This window comes from Suricata suricatta, chromosome 9 (assembly GCF_006229205.1).
Source record: "Suricata suricatta isolate VVHF042 chromosome 9, meerkat_22Aug2017_6uvM2_HiC, whole genome shotgun sequence".
In the NCBI taxonomy this organism is placed as follows: domain Eukaryota; kingdom Metazoa; phylum Chordata; class Mammalia; order Carnivora; family Herpestidae; genus Suricata; species Suricata suricatta.
This window is the reverse complement of record NC_043708.1, coordinates 59493089-59519238: the sequence shown is the minus strand read 5'-3', so window position 1 is coordinate 59519238 and position 26150 is coordinate 59493089. Positions and strand designations below refer to the sequence as shown.

The window sequence follows — 26150 nt, the reverse complement described above, 5'->3', positions numbered from 1 at the left end:
GTCTCTCTCTGTTTCTCAATAATAAATAAATGTTTAAAAAAAAAAACATTTTCTAAAAATTGTTTTTTCTGTGCAGAGAGGAAGTTTTATTAAAGCATGTGGACAGGACCCATAGGCAGGAAGAGCTGCCTCAAAAATAAGATTATTTTAGGGGCACCTGGGTGGCTCAGTCGGTTAAGCTTCCGGCTTCAGCTCAGGTCAGATCTCACGGTCGTGGGTTTGAGCCCCGTGTTGGGCTCTGTGCAGACAGCTAGCTCAGAGCCTGGAGCCTGCTTTCGGTTCTGTGTCTCCTTCTCTCTCTGCCCCTACCCCTCTCATGCTCTGTCTCTCTCTGTATCAAAAATAAATAAAACATTTAAAAAAATTAGATTATTTTATCTTTTTAAAAAAAACTTTAAAAATATTTATTTTTGAGAGAGAGAGGCAGAGCACAAGCAGGGGAGGGGCAGAGAGAGAGGGAGACATAGAATCGGAAGCAGGCTCCAGGCTCTGAGCTGTCAGCGCAGAGCCCAACACAGGGCTCAAACCCACAAACCCTGAGATCATGACCTGAGCCAAAGTCAGACACTTAACCGACTGAGCCACCCAGGTGCCCCCCAAATTAGATTACTTTAAAAGAGAACATGTACAATACAGCAAATACAAAACTTATATTGATTATTCTAATGTTTAAAAATAACAAAATACTATTCTTGGTGCTCTAATCACTTTAATATTGCTCTTATATTTTTAATCACTTTTTTATTTTATTCTTTTTTAAATTTTTTAAATTTGTTTAATTACATCCAAGTTAGCATATAGTGCAACAGTGATTTGAGGAGTAGATTCCTTAGTGCCCCTTACCCATTTAGCCCATCCCCCTCCCACAAACCCTCCAGTAACCTTCTGTTCTCCATATTTTTTAATCACTTTCTTAACTGTATCTATCTCTAAATACCATACCATTGATATTTTTCTGAAAAAAATGCATTACTTTCAACACAGGTTTATTATTTTTAATTTTTCATAAAATTGCCTGCAATCCTCTTTAGAGTTGCATTTTAAAGTTAATAAATTTGACATTTTGGGCTCTTTTAATAGAGTCTTCTCCATTGACCATAATATTTTTATTTTTAATGTTCATTTATTTTTGAGAGATCCATCACAAGAGGGGGAGGGGCAGAGAGAGAGGGAGACACAGAATCTGAAGCAGGCTCCAAGCTCTGAGCTGTCAGCACAGAGCCCGAGGCAGGACTCCAACTTACAAACTGAAAGATCATGACCTGAGCCAAAGTCAGAGGCTCAACTGACTGAACCACCTAGAACCCCCCACCATAATAGTTTTAAATGAGAATTTACCTTCTGTATAAGGGCTAAGAAGCTCAGAAACATTCTGTAAATAGAGGGTATCCTGAATTCTGCAATTTTTATACTGCAATTTGTAAATTTTTCTTGGGCTCTGAGTTTCTTGAGGAACCCTTGGCAGCTGGGAGGCCTGAGGGTAACTTTCCTTAGCTGTGTGGCCTTGGGCAGGGGCTTCCCCTTCTGAGCTGCTTTCCTCAGCTGTAAGCCTAGACGATTCCACCCAGCTGGCACACGTGGTGAGGGTTTCGTAACAATGGATACTGCAGGCCCAGCATAGGGCTGCCCCTGAGAGGAGCTGAATGAGTAGCTCTTTTTGTAACTTCCGGGCCAGCCTCACCAGGACACTCACTGCCGCTTCCCCTTCTCACAGGATACGCCTGTGGCACCGCACCAGCCTCAGTAGGAACCACGGAAAGCTTTGGGTCTCTTACCAGAGGCCGTAATAAATAAGTCACAAGTCGCATATAGGGTTTACCATATGCATGGCACTGTGCTAAGCACTGTACGTGGATATTAAATTTAAATCTCCTAACAGCTTATCGGAGAGGTACAATTATCCGTGTTATAGATCAGGATGCCTAAGGGCACCCGGGTAGTCAGTGGCAGGCTGGCGCCTTGGCTTACAAGCTGTCCCTTTGTCTCACCAGATCCTCTCCTCACCCTTCGCCACCCTTCACTGTGTCCAGAGCAAGCCGACCCTCATGACTGGTCCTGCCCTGACAGGTGCCCCTGGCCTCCAGCTGCCTTTCGGTGTTGGCCAATGGGATGCCCAGGAGACACTAAGAAGGGAAAACATGGAAGTCATTGCTAACTCCCTGACACCCTCCCTGTGGGGTCACCCGGGCTGGCTGTGACCCCAGAAGAGGGGTCACAGCCTCTGTCAGGCAGCCTCTTGCAATGATTCTCTCCTCCTGATTCCAGTAAGTAGTAGGAGTAACTGTCGCTTTTGGCCCCAGGGTGTTGCACTGTCCACACGCTCTCTTTCCCCCTTTTTACTTCTTTGCAATTAGTTCGAGTGTAAGTGAGCCAGTCACGGCCTTGTGCTGCTCACGGCCATCCATCCAATGAACCTTAGCTTGCTTTTAGGCCTTATCAGTCTGCTGCTTCATTTATTTTTCATTTTTCTTAATTATTTTTTGAAAAGATTTAAATGGGCACACAGGGATGCATAGTAAAACCTCCCTTCCTCTCTCTCTCTCAAACACCCTGCTCTCCCCACAGGCAACTAATGAAATGTTTGGGAGTATTTTTATGGTGGTCGAATATATGTAGTATATGATTTGCCATTTTAGTAATTTTTAAGTGTCCAGGTCTGTGACACGAAGTACATTCACACCGGCCATCGCCGCCTTCCTTCCAGCACTTTTCCATCTACCCCAGCTGAAACTCTGTACCCATTAAACATGAGCTGCTTGAAGCTGTTTCTTGGTGAATTTCTCCAGAGACATTTTACACATATTCAAGCAAGTACACATAAATAAAAACATGAATCGTAGCTTCTTGGATACACCATTTGTATTTTGCTTTTTTTCATTTAGTGATACATATTAGATGTCATTTCCCATCAATAAATAATTCAATTCCCTGGGGTGCCTGGGTAGCTCAGTTGGTTGGGGATTCAACTTCAGCTCAGGTCATGATCTCATGGTCCATGGGTTCGAGCCCTGCATCGGGCTCTGTGCTGACAGCTCTGAGCCTGGAGACTGCTTCAGTTTCTGTGCCCTCACCACCCACCTGCTCACACTTTGTTTTTCTGCCTCTCAAAAATAAATTAATGCGGAAAAAAATTTTTTTAAATAATGCAATTCTCATCTTTCTGTTCAGCCTTCCCTGTACAGATAGTCTCTATATAATTAGTTCTTCCCACCCTGATGGAAACTAAGGGTGTGTTCAGTCTTTGGCTGCGCAGATAGTTGCGGTTTGCTTCTAAGCTTCTGCTTCCTTGTCTGGCTCATTACCCTGCATCTCTGGCTCTGCATCCCTACAAGGGAAACCAACTGCTGCCGTGACTTCAGAGTCTTCTGGTCCTCTGTGTTCCCAACTTGCTGTTCCCTCTCAGAGAACTGCCTGTTCCCTCACCTCTGGCTCTCTAGTGACCCCAGCCCATGTCTCCCGGGCCCAGCACCCTCCCTGGTGGCCTATGTTCTAGATGTGACAAACCACAATGACGCAAGTTCATGGAAGAGGGCATTGGTGGCCCTGTAGCGTCCACAGGTGGGGTTGCCTTCCTCACACGGGCTCCTGGGGAGTGTTGCCCCTGCAGGGGCAGGGAGCCTGGCTGGCATCTGCCGAGGTTCGAGGTTCGGAGCTAAGCACGAGGTTTCCAAGCTTGAGTCAATCCCAGCCTTTTCAATTTGTGGGTACCTACTCTAGGGGGCGTGGCTGCAGATAGCCTGTTTATCTTTTCACCTACACCCCACCTTGCTTTTCCTCCCTAACACTGCCATCTCCATCTCTACCTTCTAATTAAAAAAGGAATTATAGAAAAAGGAGAAAGAAAATATTAGAGAACACCACCCCTGAGGGGGAGAGGGGGAAACAAGACTCAAGATGTATGCTAGATGGGGCACGGTCAATATGAAAAATGCTTTTCACGTTATACTACTACTAATAGCACATGTTTTAGAAATATACACATGACATCTTTGTAGCCATCACCACTCTGTGAGGTAAATACATACTGGGTTTTTTTCATCACTTTACTGATGAAGAAAGGACTCGGAGAAGTCAAGGGACCAGCCAGTCAATGCCAGAGGTGAGAATGGACCCTCTTCCTGACTTCAAATCTCTACTACTGTGGACATTTCCCAGAGTTAAGCCTGCAGTCCCTAGATAAGCTTGCTGGTGGACGGCATTGCTCAGAGATGCTGCCGAGGAAAAGCTTAATTAACATGAAAGCACGAAAGCACTGGAGACAGTGAGGCGCCGGGGGTAATGGACACAGATGCGAGGTAACAGGGTCAGCAGAACTAGATGAGATTACAGGCTAAGCCCCTGGAGGATGTTGGAGGGAACCATTAGAAATGTCTGGAAGGCTAGAGACCAGCTAAAGGTATGCATGCACTGTCCTGAGAGCTGGCCCTGCCCAGGAAAGAGAAAGCCCTCACAGAAAGGACCTTGTCTTCATTAACAGAAGGCTTAGAGATGGAGGGTTTTAGGAGTCCTCCCTCCAGCATCCCTTCCTAAGGACCCAAGGTCTGAGGTCATCTCACGCTATCCAGCCCCCGACCCTGCAGGAACAGCAAAAGCAGGGGTGGAGGCTAGAGGAGACAAACTTGGGTGGAGACGCTTCATCTGCAGACAGTGCTTTCTGGAGAAAATCTTTTTTCTCCTGGCTTCTTGAGGTCTGCTGAGGAATGCCTTCAGGAGAAAGCAGAAGCCGAGGAGGCCATTTGGGGACCCCTCTCTCTGATACCCTACCTTCCTGGCCTCTTGGAGAACACCAAGGATAAGGACAAGCTGGCTTGTTAAAACCAGCAGGTGCTTCAGGGCATGTGGGTGGCTCAGTTGGTTAAGCTTCTGACTTCGGCTTGGGTCATGATCTCGCAGTTCATGGGTTCAAGCCCCACATTAGGCTCTGTGTTGACAGCTTGAGCCTGATTCAGATTCTGTGTCTCCCTCTCTCTCTGCCTGTCTCCTGCTCGCTCGCTCTCTCTCTCTCTCTCTCTCTCTCTCTCTCACACACACACACACACACACAATTAAATAAACATAAAAAAAAACAGGTGCTTCAATGCCATACATCCTGAGTGCCCAGATGTGCAAGGCCCATGGGCTAGATGCCACAGAGGATAGCAAGATGGGCTAGCCCCTGCCCACAAAGGGGGCACAGGCAGCCACTCAAACCACAGCAGCCTCAGATGGTATCAGAGAGGGCCTAAGAGAGAACAGTCCCCGGCAGTGAGGGGTGTGGCTGAGACTTGCTGGGAGAGGCTTGGGTAGTTCACAGGGTTTCACACCTGGCTGCTTTCTCCTGGGGTTCTTGACAGGCAGGCTTTGGCCCCCCCCCCCCCCCCCCCAAGAACCACACACAGAGACACACACACATACCTTTGGCCATTCTGTGTGCGCTGCTTCAGGGAAGGGATGTGAGACTGAAAGGAAAGAAAAAGTATAGAAAGAAAGTCTGCCAGACCTCTGAGTTCCAGAACGACAAGTCCACAGAGGAATAGAAAACACAGGAATAGATGCAGGAGCTCATTGACAAGGAATAGCAAGGCTTGCTGATCTCCCCAACCAGAGTGCCTGGGCTTGGAAAGAGGGCAGAGGGCAGGGGTGTCCTGAGATCCACGTGGATGTTGGTGAGGTCCTGAGAAGGAAACCCCGCCTGCATGTCCAAGGATGAACGTGGAGCAGCGGCAAAGTTCCAGGTTAGAAATGGCTGTGGCGTCTCAGGCGACAGGTGTCCGCCTCGCTGTGGTGGCAGAAAGAGTCCTGTGTAGCTGCTAGTGTGGGGGCATGGAGGAGAGCAGCCATGGAGGGATCTTGTGGACAAGAAGTGACAGCCCGAAGCCACCAGCCAGGGAATCCCAGGAGACGCCAGTTGGCGGGCTGGGAACTCTGGGGGGACAAGAGGACCAGCTGATCTCTGAACTGATGAGAAGCGTCTGCCACCTCAGGGGATGGGAGAGGAAGTGTAGAAATGAGAAAATCAGTTATTGCATACCCAAATACATGTATTGAAATTCTAACCTGCTGTAGGACAGAATCTAGAAGGGCAACATGTATATTAAAAAAAAAAAGCCTACAGAAGAAAGACAAACAATAAGCTGGGGGGAAGTTGTTATACCATATATAACAAAAATACTGATTTCCTTCACATATGAAGAATTCTTATAAATCAGTAAGATAAAAACTGGCAACCAATAGGATAGTTCATAAAGGTTATAACTAGTTCACAGAAAAAGAAATATAAATGCCTTCTTACCACTTGAAATATATCCCTCAGGGCACATGGGTGGCTCAGTAGGTTGAGTGCATTTGACTCTGGATTTCGGCTCAGGTCATGATCTCATGGTTCATGAGATAGAGCCCCACATCAGGCTCTGGGCTGACAGTGTGGAGCCCGCTTGTGATTCTCTCTCTTCCTCTCTCTCGTCCTCTCCCCTGCTAGTGCTCACACACACTCTCTCTCTCTCAAAATAAATAAACTAAAAAAAAAATACTTCCATTCAAGAAAGAAAAAATACACCCCTCAGCCATAATGAGAGAAATGGACATTAAGATTGTAATGACATACCATTTTCACCTATTGGCTGGGAGGAGGTTTATAAGTACAACAGAGCTGGATGCTGGTGAGAGAGGACAGGGACATAACCTCTCATGATGATGGCTGAAGGGAAGGCAAACTGGCCCAGCCCCCTCAGAGATCAAATTGCCAATATCTTTTGGAATTCAAGTACACATTTTCTTTGACCCACAATTCCAGTTTAAAGAATTTACCCTGCAGGTATCCACACAGACCCACAAGGATGTTTGTTCAAGGGTGTTTGTTCAAGGGCATGTCTATTAAAATGGGACTAGATAGATAAACAATAACATATCAGTGGAATACCATGTGGCCATTCACAAGGAAGTAGATTTATATATGCTGATCTTCGAAATACACTGGCAATTAAAAATAAAAGTAAGGTGCAGAACACTGTAGAGTTGTCTGCCAGTTGCCTTATAAAAAATAGAATCTATAGGGGCACCTGGGGGGCTCAGTCAGTTGAACATCCTACTTTGGCTCAGATCATGATCTTGCAGTTCATGGGTTCAAGCCTCCCGCTGGGCTCTGTGCTGACAGCTCAGAGCCTGGAGCCTGCTTCTGATTGTTTGTCTCCCTCTCTCTCTGCCCCTCGCCTGCTCACACTGTCTCTGTCACTCTCTCAAAAATAAATAAACGTTTAAAAAATCTATATGCAAATATATGCACATTTATGCATGGATATTTCTGAAAGGGCGCAGAGGTTAAACAAATACCCATATATTTTCATAAAATAATTGTGTACTGTTTGACGGTTCATGTCTGTGGCCGTTTCATTTGTATAATGACACTATGAGTGACAGGGGTGAGCGGGGAGCAGAGGAACAGCGGAAGGAAGGCACAGCGGTGCCGCTGCCGGTCTCGGGCTCAGGGAGGCAGGTTTGTGCTGGGGAATGAGCGCTTTCTAAGTGGACAGTCTGAGACTTCAGGGACAGGGGCTGAGTCACAGCCACCCTGGAAACTGTGACAGAAGTCCACAACCTCCCAAAGGTAGGCATTGCTGACATGTTCTAGAATAGTTAATCCTGGAGGAAGGGGCACCAGAGGGGCTCTAGATAGGGCTGGGAAGGACTCATAAGGAAGCGCCTGCAAGGAGAGAAGGAAATGAGCCCTCTAGTCCCCAGCGGGGCTGCTGTCACTCTGCCAACAGAGCTCTCATTTCTCAGCAAAATTTACCTAAGCTCAGAGGTGAGATCAACAAAGAGTTTTACAATAGTCATTTTAGATTATTACTCGGAAGGATGCAAATGCTGTACAAGATAAAAGAAGATGAAAGAAGAAATTTGAAGTCTAGTAACAGATGAGCAATGAAAACACTAGAACCATAAGTTCAAACAAAGTCAATTCAAATTATTCAAACGCAGAGATCCCATTTTCCACTCATCAGATTAGTAAACACTTGCTAATTTTTTTTGTTTTTTTTGTTTTTTTTTAATTTATTTTTGATACTGAGAGAGACAGAGCATGAGAGGGGGAGGGGCAGAGAGAGAAGGAGACACAGAACTGGAAGCAGGCTCCAGGCTCTGAGCTAGCTGTCAGCACAGAGCCCGATGCGGGGCTCGAACCCACGACCGTGAGATCTGACCTGAGCCAAAGCCGGAGGCTTAACCGACTGAGCCACCCAGGCGCCCCTGCTAATTTTTTATTTGCTTATTATTCAGCATTGGTGAGAGTGTAGGAAAACAGGTGATCTTACACACCATTGAGGAGAGTGAAAATCACTCCATTTTTTTTTTTTTTTGGAGGACAATTAGTAAGAATCTGTTTAATGTGGATTCGCTCTGGTACAGAAATTTCACTTGTGGGAATCTATCCCGGATGCAGCCTAGTAAACACATGCATGTCTTTCCTCTGTCACCCAAGAGCCTGAGAAACAACACCCCAGGGGCAATAAGCACACTGAGCACCAAGATCTTGGTTTCTAGAACCATCCTCCAATAACAGGGCTCCTTGGAGAACAGAATGACTCTAGGACTGAGAAACATAAACCTGGAGCACCTTGGAGTGCTGGAAAGTAAGGAGATAATTATAGATACATTGATGGGATATGTCAAAAGGGCACAGGAGCCAAATGAAAGAGTTCCCAATGGCCAACACTGGAAGATTTGAGCAATACAATAAATTGGAGTATAACCCAAAATATAATGAGTCCATATTGATATAAATAAATAAATGGAGAAAAAGAGACATGTCTTCTGTGCAGAACAATTTATTTAAATTTTTTTTGAGTATTTGGTGCTGATGATAGCATTTAAAATTTTTTTAAATCCAAGTTAGTTAACATATAGTGTAATAATGATTTCTGGAACAGAGCCCAGTGCTACATCACTTCCATATAACTCATCCCAACAAGTGCTCTCCTTAGTGCCCGTCACCCATTTCGCCCATTCTCCCACCAATACCCTTCTAGCCACCCACAGTTTGTTCTCTGTATTGCAGAGTCTAATGGTTTGCCTCCCTTTCTTTTTATCTTATTTTTCCTTCCCTTCTCCTAAGTTCATTTGTTTTGTTTCTTAAATTTGTGCAGAACAATTTAAAGATAGAAATGCATGCAAAGTCCAGAAATGCTCAAGACAGTATCATGGCATTTTCAGAAAAAAAAAAATGTATGTATAGTTGTATTACTTGTCTATAAATATTTTGCTTATAAAAGCTTCAAAAATCTCAAGCTTCAAAATATACACAATACATTTTGCAAATGTATACATACATATCATATGTATGTATAATGTGTACATGTATATATACAGTTACAAATTTAAATGCTGTAAAACTATACATACACATATATCCATATATATTCTGTAACCTCAATCCTGGAAAAGCTGTAAGAAATTTAGTATGTACATCCTTCACTGCAAGCAATGTAAGTTCATACTTGCCTGTTGGACAGCGCCTAGGCAATATCCATTAAGAACTAGGAAAGATTCCATACCCCTGAACACAGTAGTTTCTTTTCTGAGAATTCATTAAATCCAGAAGGAAAGACAGCAAAGAAAGCAAATTGCATTTTTGCTACTATCTTATTTAAATAAATAAAACAGGAAACTGTCCCTCAGAAGGTTACAAAATGATATAGTCACTTGGGTATTAGTTAAACACTAAAAAGGATGATTATGAAGACTATATAGGAACATGGAAAATGCTTCTGAGCATTTGTGAGAAAGAAGCATAAAGCCAAACATGCAAGTATACTATAATTACAACTTTGTGAAAGTCTGCCCGTGGTGGCTGGAGGCCTGGGAAACTGAGCTCGACTGTTGGCACCTGTCCCTCCGCATCACACACCCAGCTCCCCTCTGTGCCTTGCAGGCCTCCACTGCAGAGGGCTGTGCTCATCACTTAGTTTACTGCAGGCAAAGACACGGTGTGCAACACATATTTTTGGAAGAAATGTTTTGTTAACATTGCCACGATATTCTGCCACTTTAAAAAATTCTCTTCGGGGGCTCCTGGGTGGCTCAGTTAGTTAAGCCATCAGACTCGTGATCTCAGCTCAGGTCTTGATCTCAGGGTTATGAGTTCAAGCCCCGTGTTGGGTGTGAAAGCTAGCTAAAAAAAAATGTAAAAAAATTCTCTTAAATATGTTCCAGTGAACCTGGATTCAAACTTGAACAGTGTCTGTCAATGCCTTAGTCCCCACTGAGGCCTCACCAAAACCTCCCACGACTCACACATCCTATTCAAAGTTTCCGTTGCAATCACACAGCCACCTACCAGCTCTTAAACGAGTGCAAGAAAGCCCCTGCGTGCCTTCATATGAAGCAGAGGATTTTGAAAGGTCAAAAATGACTGCTTGAAACTCTAAAGGGTTTTCCAGGGAGATGTTTGGATCTTATCTGGAGAATCTAAGAATCAAGACATCTCCCATCTGAGCTAGTTTACTTTCAATCCAGGGAAAGGGGAGAGCTGAGGACCTCTGCAGTGAGGCAGGAGCTGGAAGAGGGGCTGGGACCCGGGGCAGGCCTGTGCCACCGAAGGCAGCTGCTTAGAGCAGCACTGCAAAAGAAATGGAGTGTGGCTGCAGGTGTAACTGTAACTGCTCCAGGAGCCACTTTAAAGAGAGTGAAAAGTAGATGACATTCATTTTAATGTATGTTGTTTAATCCAAAATCTCCAAAACATCATCTAACTGTGTAGTTGATAACGATTAGGAATTGGTATTTATTTTACATGCCTGTCTTCATACTGGGATCAGGTGTATATTTTATACATACAGCATAGCTCAGTGCAGATCAGCTGTTGTTTGTGAGCAGGAGCTACCTTATGGAACAGCACAGCTCTAGAAGTTTTATCTTCTTTCTTTTATAAAAAGAGTTTTTAATGTTTATTCATTTTTTTAATGTTTTATTTATTTTTGATACAGAGAGAGATAGAGCATGAGAGGGGAAGGGGCAGAGAGAGAAGGACACAGAACCGGAAGCAGGCTCCAGGCTCTGAGCTAGCTGTCAGCACAGAGCCCGACGCGGGGCTCGAACCCATGAACGTGAGATCTGACCTGAGCCGAAGTCGGAGGCTTAACCGACTGAGCCACCCAGGCGCCCCTGTTTATTTATTTTTGAGAGAGAGAGACACAGCATGAGCAGGGGAGGGGCAGAGAGAGGGGGAGACACAGAATCTGAAGCAGGATCCAGGCTCTGAGCTGTCAGCACAGAGCCTGATGTGGGGCTCAAACTCAGGAGCTGAGCTGTGAGATCATGACCTGAGATGAAGTCAGATGCTTAACCGACTGAACCACTCAGACACCCCTTTTCTTTCCTTTTCTGTTCCTTTTTCTTCCCCTCCCCCTCCTTCCCTCCCCTCTTTCCCTTCTTCCTTCTCATTTCTTTCTTTATTCCTTCCCTCTCCTTTCTTTTCTTTTCTTTTTCTTTCTTCCTTCCCTCCCTTTCTTTCTTTCTTTCTCTCTTTCTTTCTCTTTCTTCCTCCCTCCCTCCCTCCCTCCCTCCCTCTCTTCCTTCCTTCCTTCCTTTCATCCTTTTTTTTTCTTATAAAACAAATTGTTCTTCAGAAACTAGACATTATGGGCTCTAGGGTGGTTCAGTTGATTAAGTGTCTGACTCTTGATCTCCGCTCAGGTCATGATCTCACAGTGGTGAGTCTGGGCCCCGCGTCGGGCTCTGTGCTGAAAGTTGGGATTCTCTCTCTCCCTCTCTCTCTCTCTCTCAAAATAAATAAACAAACTTAAAAGAAATGAGATATTTGTCTACCTGCCTATAGCATTCTCTAGGCAGATAATTCTAGAAAACCTTATTTTCCAGAATTCTCTTCCATCCAGTGGCTATTTCCCCTCGACTGCTGTAGCATACATGTGACTAGTTACCTTGTTTGGCTTTCTCACAGCTCTCTGGTTAGATTCCCCTGGACATATCCAGCCCCTACACACCCATCATCCGTGGTTGTAGTAACAAAGGTGAGCTGTCTGTCTCTCCTGAGTGACGGGGGGCAGGTGTATGCAGGCCCTTGACTTTCTGGCGGTCTTTAGTATTTGGCGAGGCTCTTCATGTCTTGTTCATGACTGGAGTTGTACTCTGCATTGGAAGTTGGCTGGTGGCCAGAAGCTCTTCTAGCCCGGAGAGTCCCTGCATCATCTCTGGGCCTGAGGGAAAGTTTGAGCCCTGGAGTAGGGGAGCTCACAGAATTAATTACACAGACTGTTGCATGTCCCTTTTTGACCCTGGAAAACTGTGGGAAATCAGCTCCTGAAGAAGAGCTCTTGAGAGGAGCACTTTTGAGGAGACGGGAGGTATAGAGAGTAGGAAGTCATCTTCTAGGCATCATTTTCCCAGAAGCCATTACTTTTTTATTTGTATTTCCTTTCATTATCAAAGTTAAAAGGAAAAAAAGAAAGAAAAGAAGCACAATTGCAGTTATGCAATGGTTTATGCAGTTGCTGCGAGCCTCAAAGTGCTCCCTGGGCTGTGTATGAGTCGGCACATCCCTGCTTCCCGCACTCAGTGCACCAGGAGGCACTGGGAATTTCTCAAATGTTCACAAGAATGTCAAAAGGGAGTTCTGAGTAATCATAATTCCTTGAAGTTCTTGTGGGAAAATGTAGTCCCAATTTCCTTTTAGAGACAACAGTCTTTGAAAACCGCTTGCCATGAGAGTTTGCATTTGTTTATAGTGCGGAGAACGGTAAAAATGTGGAAGGCCCCAGCCAGAGAAAAATCCTTCCATGTGGACGTCACACCACCGACGCCTGCTGTGTTTCTGATCCACTCGGCTCTGGTGTTTCGGCCATTTCTCTGATCAGCTGGATAAAACTGGTGGTTTCTTTCTTGTCCTCTTCTCTTAGAGACACAAATCTCAGGGTCTCTCCCTTTGCCCCAGTTCTCTCCTGCTCTGTACCGATAGGTATTTCCTGAGCAGAACTTCGGAATCAAGTCTCCAGGATGACAAGCCAGACCTGCTTGTCACGTGGGCAGGCCAAGTACCCGCCCTCTCCCCCATAGTCACCCCATCCTTGCTGCTGGGCTCTGGCCACTCACTACTGGAAGTCTCTGTCTAGTGCCACACCCTCTCTGGCCTCTGGTCTCTACCAGTCAGGCTGACAATTATTAAGTAAGGAGAAGGCAAAGAAAGAAAAAAGAAGAGAAAAGGATAGAAAAGGAAAGAAAAAAGCCAAGAAGCCTGAGTCACTCTGCAGTGGGGGGGAGTAGCAATGGCAGCAGCTGCTCTAAACGTGGCTGTCTGGCCCACAGGTGTGACTGAAGGTGGAGATGTCAAGACGTGAGGAGATGCCTTGGGCTGCTGGAGCCTCCGGGCGAGGGCCTGTGTGCCCACTCGGGCAGGGCTGCCTGACCAGGCCCACAAGTGGCTGCTCCCTCCTCCCAGCCTGGCCATGTTGATCTAGCCTGGACTCTTAGCACCTGTCACCAGGCCTCTGTCTTTGTTTTTGTTTTTAAGGAGCAAAATAATAATAATTTTAAAAACCTCTTTTAAGGATCTCAGCCAACCCAAACTCTTTATAATTCCAGAAATAGGGGTGCCTGGGTCATGATTTCACAGTTCATGGGTTTGAGCTCCACAGTGGGCTCTGTGCTGACAGCTCAGAGCCTGGAGCCTCCTTTAGATTCTGTGTCTCCCTCTCTCTCTGCCCCTCCCCCACTCACACTCTCTCTTTCTCTTCCTCAAAAATAAATAAACACTAGAATTTTTTTATATAATTCTAGAAATTGCCCAGATATGAGGCTTTATTCCCTCCAGGTGTTTGAGGCCAACTCCTGTCTTCCCGGAGGAATGCAGAGAAAGGGTGAGCCCTTGGGGTGCATGGATCTCTTGGCCATCAGCCGGGCATCTGGTCAGTCTGTGGAGGTTCTCGCTCCCTTGTGGGGACCACACAAGCATCAGTCCTTTTCGCTAAGCAGGAAGACACACATAGGCTGTTGTGCCAGTTTAAAGTGTTTCTCCTGTTGTTCATTCAGTCATCTGACAGACATTCAGGAAAACCATGGAGGCTGAGGGAACAGAAGCGAACACCTACGGGTCCTGGCTTGGAGGGGCCTTCAGCTGGACTGCTGGGAGGACTCATCTCCTGTGCATCCCGGGTTTCCCTCCAGGACGCGAAAAGCCCTCACTCTGAAAAGTGCCTACAGAGCAATTTCAACCCCTTCGTGAATGAGCTTTGGCAAGCATTCGTTTTGAGTCATGGTCTTGGTGACACAGAGCACGTGGCTTTAAATTGCCCAGAAGTATGACTGGCACTCCAGCCTGTGACAGCCTCCCTACCCTGAGGGATTCTGGATGAGCCACTGTCAGCTCAGAACAAGGGATCCAAAGATAATCCTGCTTGTTTTCTAAAAGCCAGCTGTTGAGTTTCAAAGCCTGTCCATACATGGGGAATTCCTTGAAGGCAATTGAAATAATCACTGATTTTTTTTTTTAATCACCTAAGCTAAGCGCTTTTTTCTCAGATGAGCAGAATCCCCTGTGGGTCTCCTGAACTTGAGGGGAAGGCAAAGAAGGCTCTTGCTTGGGAGATGAGTGGCGTGATCAGGCCCGGTTCAAACAGCTTGCCGGTGGCACTTCAATTCCTGACTCTGGATGTTCAGGTGACCCACAGCGGATGTGTGCCTGAGACTCCGCAGAGCAGCCCCCGCATCCTGCACAGGGCAGAGCAGAGATGGGAGAAGGCAGCGGGCAGCCTTCCCGATGTCCACCAGGCAGGCTGGAAGCTAGGCAGCTGGTGGCTTATCAGTGACAGGCTGGGGTCTGACTCACAGCCCTGTCACAGCCCTTGGAGGAGGACTGACCCACAGAGGAAATTACACAGCACTCTGTGGCCCATGGTAGAGGCAGGGGCTTTTCCAAGTGCATCAACTGGGAAGCAGCCTTCACCCACGCCAGGACCTAAGACTTGGAGACCTCCACCAGCTTCAGGAATTGGGTGGCCTGTGCAAACTCCTCGCACAGTTCCCCGTTGGCTGGCAGGGCACCCAAAGCTCTGGCCCACCTGCGACAGAGCTGCTCTGCTCAAGCCCGCCTTTCGCACAGTTCCGCAGGCTGCAGCATCACATTGAGCCACGGCCATCCACCCAGAATCTACTGTCCCAGGAGCTTGCCAAGGGACCCTCAGAAAAGACAGTGCTGCCAGTGGAACCAGATGCCACTCCTCTCAGGTCGCTGTGTGACTCTGGGCAACCAAAGTAAACTCGCTCTGTTTCCTCATCTATAAAATGTGTCTAGAACACATACCTCAGAGTTGTGGTGAGAATTAGTTGAGAATATATGAAAAGGGCCTGGCACGTAGTAGGTGCTCCTCAGTACATATTCCTTGTTCTTTTTTCTTTTAATGTTTTTACTTATTTTTGAGAGAGAGTGTGAGAGCATGAGTGAGGGAGGAGCAGAGGGACAGGGGGACAGAGGATCTGAAGCGGGCTCCACGCTGTCAGCACAGAGCCCAATACGGGGCGTGGACTCACAAACCGTGAGATCATGACCTGAGCTGAAGTCAGACACTTAACTGACTGAACCACACAGGCGCCCCTTCATGTTCCTTATTCTAAACTTGCTCTGAGGCACAACTCAAACTGGCACCAACACCCAGGGCTCAGCTCTCAGAGTTACCGCTCTCCCTCCCTCATACCCAGGCCCCAACTTTTCATGCAAATATATGGCTGGAGGTGATAAGCTCCACCATCTTACTTGAGGAGTTGATTTCTCTGGGCAAGGTGAAGGGTGGCCTAGCTTGAGACACCCACCCAAGGGGCAAACCATTGAGGAGGATTCTTTTCCTCCCTCTCCTTCCCCACACCCCAGGACCATCCTACAGAGAGCTAGATGTGGACGGGACTGGCTACCTGCTCCTAAAGGTGGGCAGTAGGGAAGATATAATGGGTGGCACCCAGGCCTTGCACCTGGAGTTAGTCCTAGGAGCCACCTCTGGGAAAACCTTCAGTCCCATGAGGACTGTGACTGGTTAGATTCTCCTGGAACCCAGAGGACAGGTTCTGTATGGTTCTGGCAGTCCACCTGTGCTACTGTCTGGGGCAAGAGCTGCCCGGCCATCCCCTTCCACGATGTGGGTGTGGGGGCGGGGCATGCTGGGATCACTGTGTGCTGATTTGCAGAGGCCTGTGAAGGTGGGCAGCCAGGGTCCTGCTTCTCCAGGAAGTACCAAAGAACAGATCAAGTAGGTATGCAACAAGAAAATAGCACCCAAGGATCTTCCCTCTGACTCACCCAGACTCCACAGTCACCCCAAAGCTCCTGCCCCCTGCTTCTCTGCCTGGGGGCCCTTCTCCTAGCACTCTCAGCTCTGGAGCTCCTCTTATAGCTCCAATTCTCTCCTGGGCTCAAGTTTATCTCAACCACCAAACACAACTCCCAGAGGTCAAGGCCAGCTCTTGCACCTGGTCTCCTGACCTTGCACAGTGCCCAGCACATAGCATGCATGTACTTTGCAATTGCAGAAAGTCTCGTGGTGAGGCCAAACAGTGTTGTGTGTGTGTGTGTGTGTGTGTGTGTGTGTACATGTACATAAAAGGAACAAATTCATTGTGCACCTATTAAGTGCCAGGCCAGTGCTAGGCCCTGCACTCATGGTATCTCATTGAATCAGTGTAAGTTCGGGTAGCTCTTTATGCAGACAATCCTCTGCTGGGGTAAGGACAGGGAGAGCCCTATCTCGATTTTTATTTCCCCCACTGAACGATGCTTTGCCCATAAGGCCCCCTACTTTCCCAGGCTCTTTCCCTCGCCCACAGCTACAGCTAAGAGCTTTAGGTTTGCAAAAGATTTGCTTTCAGTTGCTTCGGTTTGTTTCATAACCAAGGCCTGGGCCACTTTTTCCAGAAGACCCTTCTCCATCCCCATCCCTCCATCCTGGGCTGTTTGGGGGCAAGATCCTTCCTTCCTCCTGGAACCTGGGAACCACCAGGATGGAACAACTGCCCCCAGCATTTCAAGAGGTCACTCGGCCTAATGGTGTCCTCCCTGTAGCAGCCTGGCAGCGGGGGCACACGGGGAAGCTCTATGGCTAAGGAGCTCCCCTGAGGCCCCTGCCTGCCCACAACTACCGAGGTTGGCTTATTTTTAATCCATTCCACCCCCCAGCTGAGCTTGAAAAAGTGCAATTTGAGGTTGGAGGCACAGTGGAGGCTCATGATGTCACCTTCAGGAAGAACTTTTAGTTATTCTGCATTTGATCTTCAAAACCAGCCTGCATGTGGGTTTGTGGGGAGGGCAATTATTATCTCTAATTTACAGATAGGAAGCCTGAGGCCCAAAGATTAAGGTCACTGAGCTGCTACACTGAGTATCTTCCGAATCCTAACTCAGGGCTGCTTTCCACCACCAAGTGCCACAGAGGCAGGTCTGGGTGCCTGGCATTCAGGCTAGAGGGGACAGGGCCTAGAGAGAGAGTTCTGGAGACCTCTCTCCCCAGGGAACGAAAATCAGACCCATGGCTCTAGGCTGGCGGGCCCTAGGTGTTCGAGGAAGCCCTGAAGCCGTGGTCTCTAAGACAGAGACAGTGCCCCCCGCTTTGGGCTGGCACACAGTAGCCAATATTGCTGTAACACGCAAATACCACTTTTCTGTGCACCAGATACCATTCAAGTACTTTCCAGGGATGGACTCATTTGATCCTCACAAAACCCTAAGGAGGTGATGAGATTATTCCCATTTTACAGATAAAAAGTTGGGGGCACATAAGGGTTAAGAAACTTGTCCACGTTTACAGGTGCTAGGAAGTCTCCAATAAACATTACTTTTTGTCAACTATTTTTTAGACTATTAGAAAACAAGACTGGCACCTAAAAGTCTGCCCAGGACCTGAGATCAAGTGGCCTCATCATTCCTCTGCTTAAAAACAAAGGTAGGTACAATTGTGGGTGGCTTATTGGATTTTGTATAACCAAAACTCCTCTTACTGTTTTATGTTGTTGGGCTAAGAAGTATATTTTTATTCTTAAGTAACTTGCAGTCACTGGTGCTTTCCTTCATCTGGGATTCCGCACAAGGGTGGCCCAGAGAAGGGACAGTGACTGAGCAGCTGGAATTTCTAAGCGGTCTGAGGGTGGAACGCGTGATTTAGGGGCTTTTCTGGATAGGAGACCTGAGCTTGCTGGTGACAGTGGCCACGGAGGAGAAGAGCGCACGCCTGCGGCCAGGGCTGCAGAGACCTTGAGGGAGGAAGTCTGTACTTCATGAAGGGCCCCAGGACACAAAGCCAGCGTGAGGCCTGGCGTTTCAGGGGAACTTCGCGGACTCTTGAGACCTCTGGATGCAGCTATTTGTATACGGTTATCTCTAAACTGCAAAGCCAAAACAAAACCACCTAAACATTAGCCAACAGTGCAGGACGGCGGTCCCTCCGGCTCCCTTCTCTGCCCTGCGGGGACGGCTGCACAGAAGCCGGGCGGTCCTGGGCGGCGGCGGGATGGAGAGCGAGGCCTGGCCGGTTCCCGGCTCCCCACCCTCCCCTGCGGGCTCTCGCAGGGCTGGGCCATCGCCGCCCTCTCTCCCCGCCAGGCCTCTGAGGTCGTGGCCTCTGCCTTGCTCTTGAGTCTCATGCATCCCCTACCCCTGCCTTTCTCAAAAGTCCCTTTACTCAACTCCGTGTGGTGACGAATTACCTGCTGTGCGGGTGACAGCTACACTAGTGATGTGCACAACAGATATTTCAGACCCTCTCCTCGTATCCAGTCCTCCTCCCCGCCCCCCACCCCGGGTATTGTGTCAAAAAGACTTCTAGGAATGCCACCCTCCACTGGGGACTCCCAGAGCCTGGAAGATCCCGGAGCGGTGCATTTAAAGGAATTGGTAGGGCTTGGAGTCTGGAAGCATGAATACATCCTGGGAGGAGGTCCCGTAGGGACACGAGAGACAGATGTGAGGAGCACATTCCTCCAGATGTGGAGCCTCAGGAGGCTCCGGGGATCGATATGACCATCTAGGATCCGACCGAGACCTTAAAAGGACTTTTAAGGAGCTTCCAGGCTGCGAGCTAATCCCTCCTTTCCCCCGCTGCAGCGCCGCCGAGCAGCTAGGGCCGGGACAACACCTCCCCGCTATTGCGTCAGCCGGTTTGAGCCTCACGGAAGCCACGCCCAGCGCCCTAAGGAACCAGCGGGGCCTGGAGGTGCGGGCGTTTAGGGAGACGTTCGCCAGCACTGCCCCCGGGATGCTGATGGCCTGTGAGCCTTCGGAGAAACAGGAAGCGCGCACATACTGGTCCGCCCTTGGCACTCTCGGTTTTTTCCAGGTCCAGAGAGCGATATGAAACGTATCCTGTTACGGTAACATGAGTCAGTTGAATCCTGTTGGGGCTTCTTCCCCAGGTGCATAGATTTATGGCTGGGGTGGGGGCAGGGCCTGGAGCGCAAAGGACCCTAGGCCCGAAGAGAGGTTGGGGAGCTTCTGGCCGACTTCCTGACCACCCTAATTTCACAGACAAGGAAGGGGCCTGGGTTGCAGGCAGAGCCAGGCTAGACCCCTGGAATCCCAGCTTGGGACGGCGCCTTTCCCGCCACCCCTGCTCTCCCATAGCACTAGGCTGTCTTCTGAGCAGCTTTTCTAAACCCTTTGCCAAAGGCCTAGAGGCTCAGGTGAAAGATGCTTTGTTGAAACCTGGTTATTCAGATGCTGGGGAGTAGGGGGCGGAGGGGATGTTGATCCTGGCAAGTTAGGGGAAAGTAAATGCTGGCTTCTGAAGCTTTTCCTGATGACCCTTATTCGAGTGACCATTCCCTTCCCTTCCCTGAAATGCACTGTTTTGAGCTCCCAGAGTAGACTGTAACATTAACATTCATCTATATCAACCCACCTTCTCCATGTAATGTCAGTGCTCGTTCCTCGTGCACAGCACACAAATTCCTAGGCAGTTTTCCACTTCCCCATTCATGCCTGACCTGAGCAGTGTGTGTTGAATTTGGATCAACAGTCACTCTAGAACAGAAGCCACAGAGATCCAAGGACTGAGGTTGAAGAAGGGCTGAGTGCTAATGCCTAGGCCATCGCAGCTGGGACAAGCCCTTCTAAGGCCCAGGCAGGGGTGAGGATGGGGGTGGGGCCAGATTAACAGGAACGGAGATTGTTCTCTGGAGCAGAGCAGATAAAAAGACTTCCTATTCTCCCCATTACCTTACAATTAATATTAATGGTTGTATTACTGAGAGCTTAAAATGGCATCTGTATTGCTCTTTTTAACTCTGTTGATAGGAACTACCAAACCCCCCAATTTAAAGATGAGAACACTGAGGCACAGAAAGATTGAATGATGTTCTGAAAACCTCATGGCTGACAAGTGGTAAAGCCAGAAGGCCACCATTTACCAGTATGTTCTACTGCCCCCTGAAAATGATTCTGTGATGGCCTCCCTGCCCTTGATGGGATGTTGAAGGGTCCTCTGAGCAGAGCCACAAAGGCTGCTCAGCAAGCTGGGTTCCAAGATCAAGGAGCTTATTCTTTGTTATGTCACTATGAGGGCTCTAATAGTTCATGACCTCTGAGCTGTGAGATGTCCTTGCCCAGCCTCCACCCCTGGGTGCCCAGTGGGCCTCTGAGGCAAAGAGTGGGCATGGAGAGGACCCCGTGAGGAATGGGTTCAGCCTGACCCTGGCCGCACCCCCAGTGCTGCCTGCTGGAGAATGGGTCAGGGAACTTTCACCAGGGAAATGGTTATTCAAACAGACTGAAACAATAAGGCTGGAAAACAAGCCAAGATGCTGGGCTAAGAAGCCAGAAAAAATAGGAAAGGTGCCTCCCTTTATCAAGATCAAAGAGGCCTGGCTCACTGAGCAGCTAGAACAAAAGGCTCCAATCAGAACTCAAAGTTGTTGTTGAAGGAGACCTTTTGGGAGGAAAATCAACACTGTGTAGCCGGTCCACTCCTTTCCCAGGACCGGGTCTCAGCAATCTTCTGCATCTGTGAATGGAGATTTCAGCAAACAGAAAGGCACATCCGGCTTCCAGTTTCCTGACCCTGACGCCGTCCTCACTGTCAACACCAGTGGCTCTCTACCTTCTGTGACATTTACTGGGCTACTCATTGTACTACTTTCTTAATCAAGGAAAAATGAAGTAAAAAATCTTGGGAAATCTAGGAAGCTCATTGCAGGAATACCTCAGAAAGGTGACTCAGTACTTCTTCATTTCACAAAGGGAACCAGAAGTTTCGCAAGAACGTTGTTGTTCTAAGTTGATTGAACCAGGACTTCCTGACTCCTGAACTTTTTGCTGATCGCCCTGGGCTCAGTTACAAGATCCGTGGTTGGCAGAAAGAGCACTCTCACCTTTTCAGAAACGGTTGAGTCTGGAATGGCTGAGCGACCTGACGTGCTTCTGCAGAGTACCCCAGACTGGTTCGGCCCTGGTAGCAAGGGTGTTCTAGAACTCTGGGAAATGTTGAACTATGAATCCAAGAAGCAGCTGGGCCAACAGAAAATTTGCCTGTGAATAGGACATGAAATCACACGCAAAAGCTGATGCCCCCAAAATGTTTTCATTCTCGGCATGATCAATGGTTTCTGTTTTTTTTTTTTATTAATGTTCATTTCCTCTTATAAATGTATTTTGTAAATGTATATGGACATTTACTATAATTAGTCAAGAAACTGGAAGGAAGGATAGAGGTAAAATTTTTTTTACTAGTTGCTTGTTTTGCAAAGTTACTTAAGTTTTTTATTTAAAAAAACTGTCCCAGATGTCATGCCCTCCTTAGCAACGCTATAATTTTTCTAATTTTGCACAAGCTTCACATACAGTGTATTTTAACCAACAAGAACTCAGTTAACTTTAGAACATCCCAGCTGACATCTCTCACCTGCTCGCTGATGGCACTGGCAACCACACATGTTTTGGGCTGAACTTGGAAGAATTGAGAGAGTTCAAAACTCTGGGAGTCACAAGCATTGTTCCCATATGGGCTGTTTCCATAATTTGGCTTGGGCTGTAGATAATGCTGCTATAAACATCAGGGTGCATGTATCTCTTTGAATTAATATTTTTGGGGTAAATACCCAGTAGTGCAGTTACTGAATCACAGGGTCATTCTACTTTTAATTTTTTGAGGAACCTCCATCCTGTTTTCCAGAATGGCTGCACCAGTTTGCATCCTTGCCAACAGTGCAAGAAGGTTCCCCTTTCTCCACATCTTCATGAACACCTGTTGTTTCTTGTGCTGTTGAGTTAAGCCATTGTGACAAGTGTGAGGGAATATCTCATTGTGGTTTTAACTTGCATGTCCCTGATGATGAGTGATGTTGAGCATCTTTTCATGTGTCTATTGGGCATTTGTATGTCTTCTTTGGAGAAATGTCTGTTCATGTCTTATGCCTATTTTTTAATTGGATTATTTATTTTTTGGCTGTTGAGTTTGATAAGTTCTCTGTAGATTTTGGATACTAACGTTTATCAGTTTTGTCATTTGCAAATATCTTCTCCCATTATGTAGGTTGCCTTTTAGTATTGTTGATGGTTTCCTTTGCTGTGCAGAAGCTTATTATTTTGATGAAGTCCCAGTAGTTTATTTTTGCTTTTATTTCCTTTGCCACAGGAGACATGTCTAGAAAGAAGTTGTTATGGCTGATGGTCAAAAAAGTTATTGCCTGTGATCTCTTCTAGGATTTTTGTGGTTTCAGGTCTCACCTTTAGGTCTTTAATTCTAAAGACCTAATTTAATTTTAAATTTGTTTTAAGTTTGTTGAATTTTTAGTAATCTCTACACCTAATGTGGAACTCAAACTCATGACCCTGAGATCAAGAGTAGCATGTTCCACCAGCTGAGCCAGCTAGACACCCCATTTTGAATTTATTTTTGTGTATAGTGTAAGAAAGTGGTCTAGTTTCATTCTTTTGCATGTTACAAAATTTTGGTTTTCCCAACACCATTTGTTGAAGAGACTGTTTTTTTCCCATTGGATATTTTTTCCCCTTTGTTGAAGATTAACTGACCATATAGTTGTGGGTTCATTTCTGGGTTTTCTATTCTATTCCAATGATCTGTTTGTCGATGTTTGTGCCAGCACCATACTGTCTTGATGACTACAGCTTTGTAATGTAACTTGAATTTCAGAATTGTGATGCCTCCAGTTGGCTTTTTCCTTTTCATGGTTGCATTGCCTATCTGTGGTCTTTTGTGGTTCCATACAAATTTTAGAATTGTTTTTCTATCTCTGTGAAAAATAGGATTGGTATGTTGATAGGGATTGCATTAAGTGAATGGATAAAGAAGATGTGGTATATATACGTACAATGGTATATTACTCAGCCATAAAAAAGAATTAAATCTTACCACTGGATTGAGCTACAGAGTATTATGCTAAGTAAAATAAGTTAGTCAGAGAATGACAAATACCATATTATTTCACTCATACGTGGAATTTAAGAAATAAAGCAAATGAGCAAAGAGGGGGCGGAAAGAGAGAGAGAGAGGGGCAAACCAAGAAAGAGATTCTTGACAACAGAGAACAAACTGATGGTTACCAGAGGGGAGGTGGGTGACAGTGTGGGTTAAATAGGTGATGGGGATTAAGGAGTGCGCTGGTGATGAGCACTGGGTGTTATATTGCAAGTGTGAAGTCACTCTTTCGTACACTTGAAACTAATATTACACTTTATTTTAACGAACTGCAATTTAAATCAAAGCTTTACAAAAAGGAACCTAATGAGCAGCAAACACTGTCTATAATTTTAAAATGTATTTTATTAATCTAGTTTTGAGAGAGAGAGAAAGAGCAAGAGGGAAGAGAGAGAGAGAGACAGAGGTAGACACAATCCAAAACAGGCTCCAGGCTCTGAGCTTTTGGCGTAGAGCCCAACATGGGGCTTTAACTCAGAAACTGTGACCTGAGCTGAGGTCAGATGCTTAATCGACTGAGCCACTCAGACACCCCATTTGCACTATAATTTTAAAGTGGCTTTTAGTACTGGTTAGAGAGAGAGAGCATGAATGAGGAAGAGGGAGAGAGGAAGAGAGAATCTTAAGCACGCTCAGGGGGAAGCCTGACATGGGGCTCGTCCCATGACCCTGGCATCATGACCTGAGCCGAAATCAAGAATCAGATGCTAAACCAACTGAGCCATGGAGGAGCCCTTGTATTTTACTTTCTGATTTAACATCACACAGTGTATACTGCATGTACATTTCCATATATTTCAGTTATCCATTACTGTTTAACAGACTACCCCCAAATTTAGTGCCTTAAAACTACCTTGATTTATTATTTTTCATGATCCTGTGGGTTGGTTGGGAGATTCTTCTACCCCACATGGTGTTACTCATGTGGATGCATTCAGCTGGGGGCTCAAATGGGCACCTCTGTTCTTCTCCATGAGCTGGCTCATTCTCCCAGGCATTTCCACACCCCCACTGGCTAGGCTTCCTTAAAGTGTGAAGCTGGGTTTCAAGAGGGAGTATGCCAAGAAGACAGATCTAAAGCACAAGCACTTATCAAGGCTATTCATGTATCATGCCTCCTTAATGCTCCATTGGCCAAAGCCAGACACATGGCCAAGGCCACAGCTGATGTGGGAGGGACTGCACAACGACAAGGATTCCTGGAAGCACGCTTCCTGGGAGGACACAGTGTCCCACAGTGTAGCAGCCTGCCGCAGCTTCCTTCTTTTCCAGAAGACTAGTTATGGATTTGACGAAGGCAGGTCCAATTATTTGAGAGCAATCCTGATGTCGGGATTGTGATTTTGCAAGGACAGTCTTAGAATTGTGTCTCCAGGCCAGTGGTGAAATGAGGATTACTTACTGGTGAGTGAGCTTGGCTGTCTATGCAGCACCTGACTTGTCAAGGTTTGGATGGCATCCACTCACCTTACCTACTGGGTAATTCTCATAAAGTGTGGGGTAGGGGCAGTGGGATTCCACACTTTCTCTTTGTGGAAAAAAAGGAAGGACATCATGTGAGTGATCAGACTAGTGATGGTTGGGGGTGCCTGCGTGGCACAGTTGGTTGAGCGTCTGACCCTTGATTTCGGCTCAGGTCATGATCTCATGGTTCATGAGATTGAACCCAGTGGAGCCTGCTTGGGATTCTCTCTCTCCTCTCTTTCTGCCCCTTCCCTGCTTCTGCTCCTGCTCTCTCTCAAAAAGAACCCAAAACCCCCAAAATGATTACTAGTGATGGTAGAAAAGATGCAAGAATAAGCAAGAGACACACAAGGAGTCTCTGTGAAGACACGGTCTAGCAGGTGAGCAGATGGATGGTTCCTTATGTACATATTTGGAGATTAGCAAAGTTCTTGAAACATATCCATTGCAAATGTCAGCCAGCTACTGTATTAATGTAATAAATCTTTTGCTGATATTAGTAGAATTTAAATTTAAAGGGAAAACAATTTACCCAGGGATACCCTTCCAACTCCAGATCCCCTTTCTGAATACCTTTCAAGAAAAAGACAGCCAGAGGCCACCCCTGCCCAGCCTCAGTCAGTAATTTATTCACAACCCTACCACTTGTGTCTTTTTCCCAGGCTGTGGTCATATTCTTGCCTGATTATATGTAAGTGTAAACATAGAGTAGGTACATTTTGTATTCTTTTTAAAATTCAGGGGCACCTAGTGGCTCAGTTGGTTAAGTGTCTGACTTTGGCTCAGGTTATGATCTCATGGTTTGTGAGTTCGAGCCCCACGTTGTCGGGCTCTGTGCTGACAGCTCAGAGCCTGGAGCCTGCTTTGGATTCTGAGTCTCCCTCTCTCTTTGCACCACCCTGCTTACACTCTGTCTCTCTTTGTCTCTCAAAAACAAATAAACAGTAAAAAATATTAAAATTCATCATACATACCTTCCTTTCTCCTATTCCATGTCATGGTTTGCTTAACTCTTACCCGGCAGTAGATATCTAAGCTTTCTACACTGTTTCTATTATTAATACTGCTGCCATGAACATCCTGGCAGATCCTTTATTTTGGCCTATTTCCTTGGATGTGTACCTTAAAGTATCAGAGAGTATAAATATAGCTCTTGTTGCCTGTTTCCAAACTGACCCTATACCTACCTCACCGAAATAAATTCCATATGGATTGAAGTTAGATATCAAAAAAAAAAAAACAACACCATAAAACCTACAGGAAAACAAAAGAAAATAAGTAATATAACCATTG

At 46.5% G+C, this 26150-nt stretch overlaps 1 long non-coding RNA gene across 8 annotated transcripts in view; it reads left to right on the top strand.

Moving 5' to 3' along the window:
* The window catches only part of LOC115300748, a 40722-nt gene extending 19167 nt beyond the window's left edge, over positions 1–21555 (top strand). For 5 of the 8 annotated variants that reach the window (XR_003912816.1, XR_003912817.1, XR_003912815.1 and 2 more), the window contains 2 exons: positions 17824–17909; positions 19067–21555. This is a non-coding gene — a long non-coding RNA (uncharacterized LOC115300748). The remainder of the gene's footprint in view (positions 1–17823; positions 17910–19066) is intronic. The other 3 variants (XR_003912818.1, XR_003912820.1, XR_003912819.1) reach the window with 3 other exon arrangements.
* Positions 21556–26150: the final 4595 nt, after the last annotated feature.